Raw genomic sequence first — 6,398 nt, 5'->3', positions numbered from 1 at the left:
TGTGAGGCTGTTAATATTTAACAGTTGTGTTAATTGATAATCTGAACTATTGGTATGAAATGTCGTTGAATTAGTGGTTAACATGGTTAATTTAAATGGCATAGATCATATTGGAATATTAGATCTATGTTAGAGTTATTTAGTTAGTGCTATGAAGTTAGCTTGAAAAAAAAAATGAAGAAGGATGTTTTAGGTTCAGTCATGGTTAGAATCAAATGTTAGTGTAGGTTAGAAAGAAAAGAACTAACACTTATTAGAGTTACATGATTTTGAGTTTGATTCAAATGTTTGTAAATTGGTAAGAGATGGTGTGAGTTGAGTTGTAATTCTTAGAACATTAGTACACTTGTAGCAGGTTAATTGTTAATGTTGTTAGATTGTTGAAGGGGCCAAAGAGTTGTTTGAACCTCTTATGAATGGTTCATTGGACTATGGAGCAATCTAACTCAAGTGTTAATTGAGATGGTGAATCTAACTGAATTGGATTGAATGTTAATCTTGAATAAAAACTATGCTTCATGTTATGTTAGGTTAATTTGAATATCTTGGTGTTAATTCTAAACATGTACCGTGTGTTATGTGTTGCAGGTTAAATATGGTATGAAATGCTGACAAGGCCATGCATGAACAAGAGGACACTTTGAACAAGATCAAGGCTCCTGTAAAATTTTTCAACAAGAGGATATGGATTAATCGAATTAAGAATGGATAAGGTGTAGGACTTAGGGTTAGGATTGGTGGTTGACCAAAAAGTCAATAGTTGTCCCAGAGTCAACTATAAGTCACAATTTATAATTTTTGTGTAACGTATGTAATTTGGATTTTGGTGTTGTAATAAATGATTTGATGACTTGTAATAAAAATGATCTTCCTTGAATGAACTTATGTGTTGTCCCTTTCAAATTATAGCTTCCCTTCCAAAAATCAAACTTTGAAATTGAAACCTTTGATCTCTTTGAATGACATACAATTGCCATGAACAAAACAAAATCAAAGATAATCACCCAATAAGAATTAAAATGATTGACCCCTCAATGGTGGACTTTTAGGGACTAGACTAAATACGTATAGATAAAATGATCAGAGGTCCAAAACGAAAGGTTTAGGGTTCTTATGAACACTTGGCTCAAGAACTAGGAATGTCCAAATGAAGCATTATGGTTAAAATCTTTCCAATCATCTTAATGCTTCGTAACTAGGAACCTTTGATCCTAATGATGGCACTTGAAGCATGCACTTGTGAATTAATGACCTAAATGAATATGGTATGAATATGTAGATTAATGAATGGTAATATCTAAATGGCTGATTATAAGAGAACTATGTATGCAGAGGGGTGTAGTGATAAGCCAGATAAAATTGAAAAAAAAATAAGACAAATTTTCTTTCAATTGAGTGTTTATTTCCTTAAAGTGCAGGTGTTTGAACTTATCCAACATTTTCTTAATATAATGTGTTTGACTACGTTCATAACCCCCACTATTTCGTTTTACTTCGATCCCTAAAATAATGTCAACTAGTCCAAGATCTTTCATCTTGAACATGGAAGTTACAAATCCCTTTTGTTTCTAAAATTCTATTCATCTCATTGTTAAGGATCAACATATAGACATAAAAATATTAAAATATTTTCATGCACCTTTGTGTACAAACACTTGTCATAAGAATTTGGAATAAATCCATTTGAAAGTATGACAAAGTCAAACTTTTGATGCCATTGTTTTGGTGTCTGTTTTAAACTATACGAGGATTTGACAAGTTTGCATACCTTTTGTTCATTTTTAGGAAGCACGTAACCTTCTTGTTGTTCCATGTAGATTTCATCTCCATTTAAGAATTTTGTTTTAATATCCATTTTATGAACAATAAGGTCATTCGGAGAAGCTAATGAAAACAATACTCTTATTGTCGTCGTCCTTGCTACTGGTGCATATGTGTCAAAATAATCAACACCTTCTTTTTGTCTGAACCATTTTGCTACTAATCTAGCCTTATAGGTGTTTAATGTACCATCGCCATGATACTTCTTTCTAAACACCTATTTACATCCAATGGGCCTTGAACCCTTTGGAAGATCGACATGTTCCTAAGTGTGATTTGAGATCCTTGAATCTATTTCGTCTTGGATAACATCTTTTAAAAAAAAAGAGTCCCTTGAAGCCACAACCTCTTTATAGGTTTTAGGATAATCTTCTAATTGAATAATAAAAGGGATCTTATGAACATCATTCTTGCAATTTCCTTCAACTAGATAAAAGAAAATAAGTTGAGAATCAATTTCATTTGGTCATAGAGCTTTAACTTTTCAGGCCTTTTTGCTTATCCTAGGCTCGAGTTATGTTTCAACAATCCGTGAAATACTTTCGGGTTGTATTTCAATAATTTGTGGAGATTCTTCGTCATGATATTCTTCATCCATGGGAATCTCATATTCCTTATTCTTTATGATAAGGTTTTTAAAGAACTTCAGATCTTGGGATTCAACGATTACATTAGACTCCAGATTTAAAAGTTTATATGCTTTGTTGTTGGATGTATATCCTATGAAAGCACATTTGATCCCTCGAGGATCCAATTTAGTTATTTTAAGATCCATATTCTTGTAATATGCTACACACCCTACACTCTAAAATAACCAATGTTTGGTGATATACCTTTCCATATCTTATATGGAGAAATACTGATTAGCTTTAAAGGAATCATACTCATTATATGACATGCGGGTAGTAATGCTTCACCCCACAAATAAAATGGCAACTCAGATTGCATTAACATAATATTTATCATTTCTTGATATGTTCGATTCTTTCTCTCGGCTAGACCATTTTGTTGTGGTGTACGAGGTGCATAACATTCATGTATAATTCCATATTCTTCACAATATGTATCACATTATGTAGAAAAGTATTCAACGTCCCTATCACTCCTAAAGACTTTGATATTTCTACTTAATTGATTTTCTACTTCTTCTTTATAAATCTTAAAGGCATTAAAAGCATCATCTTTATGCTTTAAAAGGTATACATATGTGAATTTAGAGCAATCATCGATAAAGGTTATTAAATACCAGTCTCCCCCATGGGTTAATATGTCATTAAATTCACACAAACCAGAGTGTACAAGATCAAACAAAATTGATTTTTTTTCAACACTTTTGAAAGGTTTCTTGATTATTTTTTATTTAACACATATTTCACATTTTTCGAAATCAAAAATATTGTATGAGATGAATCTGGATTTAATTAGCCTATTCATAGTACTAAGACCAATATGTGCTAATTTAGAATGCCATAAAGAAATAGATTTAATCATATAAGCAAATATAAAAATTTCATTAATAATATTATTGATAGTACAAAGTTTAATCATTTCCTTGGAGGAATATCCTTTTCCTACAAATACACCATTACAGGTTATTATTAGTTTTCCCGATTGATAAACAAACTTAACACTCGATTTTCCAACAAATCCGCACTAATAAGGTTCCCATTCATGTCGGGGACATGGATTACAATGACAAGAGTGACTTTCTTTCTGGAAGTGAAATTTAGTTCGACGGATCTCATTCCAACGACTTTAGATCGTACTTTATTTCCCATATGCACTTATTGTCCATCATTTACTTAAGAATATGTTTTAAATGCTACTTTGTCATAAAAAACATGCACGGTAGCACATGTATCATACCACCATCCTTGCACTTTGCCTTTGATTGCCATAATATCGCTCACCGTAGCAATTATGCCGTCATTAGCATGAACAACATTAACTTCATTTTTGGAATTGTTATGCCTACGGTCTCGAGTAAAGTGGCATGGTTATCCGCACACATATCAACCACCTTTTGGTAAGGATGTCTTTGAGAAACTTTGCATAAGAAGGTATTTGGGTGATGGCTTCTGTGAAAGGGATTTCTACATGAACTTTTTCTATAACTTTAATAAATTTTTGATATTGTTTATTGATCTGGGTTTGTTTGAGTCTTTGCGGATATGGTATATGTGGTTTATATGGCGGGGGTGGTACGTAACTTTTGTCTTTAGGTTCTTCTCCTTTTTCTCGACCTCCCTGGTTTTCAGATTCCTCTGGTTCCTTTACTTCGTCCGTGGGTTTGGTACATTCCTTAGAAGTTTCGGGTTCACTCAATCTAGGGTTTGGTGGCTCATCATAAGCGTTCCCACTTCGTAGGGTAATGGCATTGGTTTGTCCTCTCGGATTTTGTTGAGGTTGTCTAGGGAATTGTCCTCCAGGTGTAGTCTGAGGGGCTTGGTTTAAAGCTACCTGAGAGATCTGGGTTTCAAGCATCTTAGTATGAGTAACTATTTGGTCAACCTTTGTTCCTAACTGAGTAATCAATTCGTTAACATGAATGTTTTGGTTCATGAACTCCTTGTTTTGTTGGGTTTGAGCGATGATAAAATTTTCCATAATTTTCTCAAGGCTCGACTTTGGTGGTACAGGTTGCATAGGTTGATTTGATCTAGGGGCTTGATAACTAGGTCTCGGGGTGCATTATTTTGAATAGGGTTATTGTTTTTATAGGAGAAGTTCGGGTGATTCCTCCATCCAGGGTTATAGGTATTCGAATATGGGTTCCCTTGGGTGTAGTTCACTTGCTCGGAGTGGGTTTCGTTTAATAGACTGCATTCTGCGGATTGGTGTCCTTTGGTTCCACATATCTCACAATCCGACGAAACTGCGGCTACAGTATTCGGGTTTATGCACATATGCTCGACCTTAAGGGCTAATGCGTCCATTTTAGCCTTCATCATGTCTATAGAGCTTAGTTCATGCACTCCTCCTTGGGCTTCCTTCTTCTCAACTTTCGCTCGTTCGACTCCCCATGATTGGTGGTTTTGAGCCATATCTTCAATGAGGGCACTAGCTTCAGGATAAGGTTTGTTCATCAGAGCACCGCCTGCGGCAGCGTCGATGGTCATCTTTGTGTTGTAATGAAGTCCATTATAGAAGGTTTGAATGATTAACCAATTTTCTAAACCATGATGTGGGCATGCTCGTAACAACTCTTTATATCTCTCCCAAGCTTCGAACAACGATTCTCCTTGGTTTTGGGTAAATCTAGTTATATGGTTTCGAAGAACGACGGTCTTACTCGGGGGAAAATATCTAGCAAGAAAAACTCTTCTAAGGTTATCCCAAGTCGTAATGGAATTGGGTGGAAGGGAATCTAACCATGATAGGGCTTTATCTCTGAGGGAAAAAGGAAATAGTCTTAAACGTATTGCCTCAGGAGAAGCTCCATTGGTTTTAAAAGTGTCTGCTAATTGAAGAAATATTTTTAAATGTTGGTTTGGGTTCTCAGTAGCGAGACCCGCGAATTATCTTTGTTGCACTAGTTGCAACAGGGATGGTTTAAGTTCAAAATTATTAGCTGGGATGGTTGGGTTTACTATACTAGAACTAGGTTCTTCATTAGATGGTTGAGCGAAACGTTCAGGTTTTGATCTTCGGCCATAGCTCTCTTAATTCTATGAAAAAATAAACGTGCGCGAGCGTAACGTTCAGGTTCCGCCAGAGGGTATACCAAGCTTAAACTTCCGGTGCTGCGAGTTCTTCGCATTGACCGGCGGGAAATAACCTAGGTCTAAACGATATAACAACAGAAAAATGAAATTTTGACGAAATTGGTCCCCGACAACGGCGCCAAAAACTTGATGCGGTGTTTCGCAAGTATACGAACGCGTCAGAGTAATATAAAAGATTGTCGAATCCACAGAGACCAAGTGTCAATCTATCGTTATCTATTGTTATGGTGTTTATCAAAGGAAATCGAAATAGGTGTTTTTGGAGTGTGCAATGAAAAGTAAAGTTTTGAAATAAATTTAATTAATAGAGACAGGGTCGAATGTAATTCACGTAATCAATGGATAATCTAAGTACTTGCTAATAGAGCTACTTATGGGCAGTGTTTCCTACTTTGAAAAGAACTAATTTAACAGGAACTGTCGCTTTCGCGTATTCAGAACCGACTTGTACTCCCTAATCAAACCCTCTTATTGTCACTTATAAAAAGGCGCGCATTGCGTTAGAGTAGTAAACCTATTTTTAAGAAATATAGTATCTTGACTAAGTTGAAAAGTATTATAACCTGGATTTCTTAACCAAAAGAGGTTCTTACGAACCAGACCCTAAACTTATAAACGCGTCCGAAAATAGTTTTAAAATCTCTTTTCTTCTTAATGTTAAAATATCCTAATGAACTAAACAAAGCGCTTTCGCTGTTGTTGAAATAGTTAAAAATAATTAAGTTTAAAAAGACGTTGGACGGCTTTCGATCTTACCCAACGGAATTAAAGTGCGGGAAAACTTAATTTGAAAGTTAAAATAGCCCTTAAGTGTTTCTACGAACAATTGTACGGATTACTGGTTCAATTACG

At 35.1% G+C, this 6,398-nt stretch overlaps 1 non-coding gene across 1 annotated transcript; it reads left to right on the top strand.

The window, feature by feature from the left end:
• The first annotated feature begins 4,995 nt into the window (after positions 1–4,995).
• LOC127088513 (small nucleolar RNA R71) lies at positions 4,996–5,102 on the top strand. The gene has a single exon (XR_007790346.1). It is a non-coding gene; the product is annotated as a small nucleolar RNA R71 (small nucleolar RNA).
• The last annotated feature ends 1,296 nt before the right edge of the window (positions 5,103–6,398 follow it).

This window comes from Lathyrus oleraceus, chromosome 5 (assembly GCF_024323335.1).
Source record: "Lathyrus oleraceus cultivar Zhongwan6 chromosome 5, CAAS_Psat_ZW6_1.0, whole genome shotgun sequence".
NCBI lineage: Eukaryota > Viridiplantae > Streptophyta > Magnoliopsida > Fabales > Fabaceae > Lathyrus > Lathyrus oleraceus.
The sequence above is the reverse complement of the archived record's forward strand: the minus strand, read 5'-3'. Positions and strand labels throughout refer to the sequence as shown.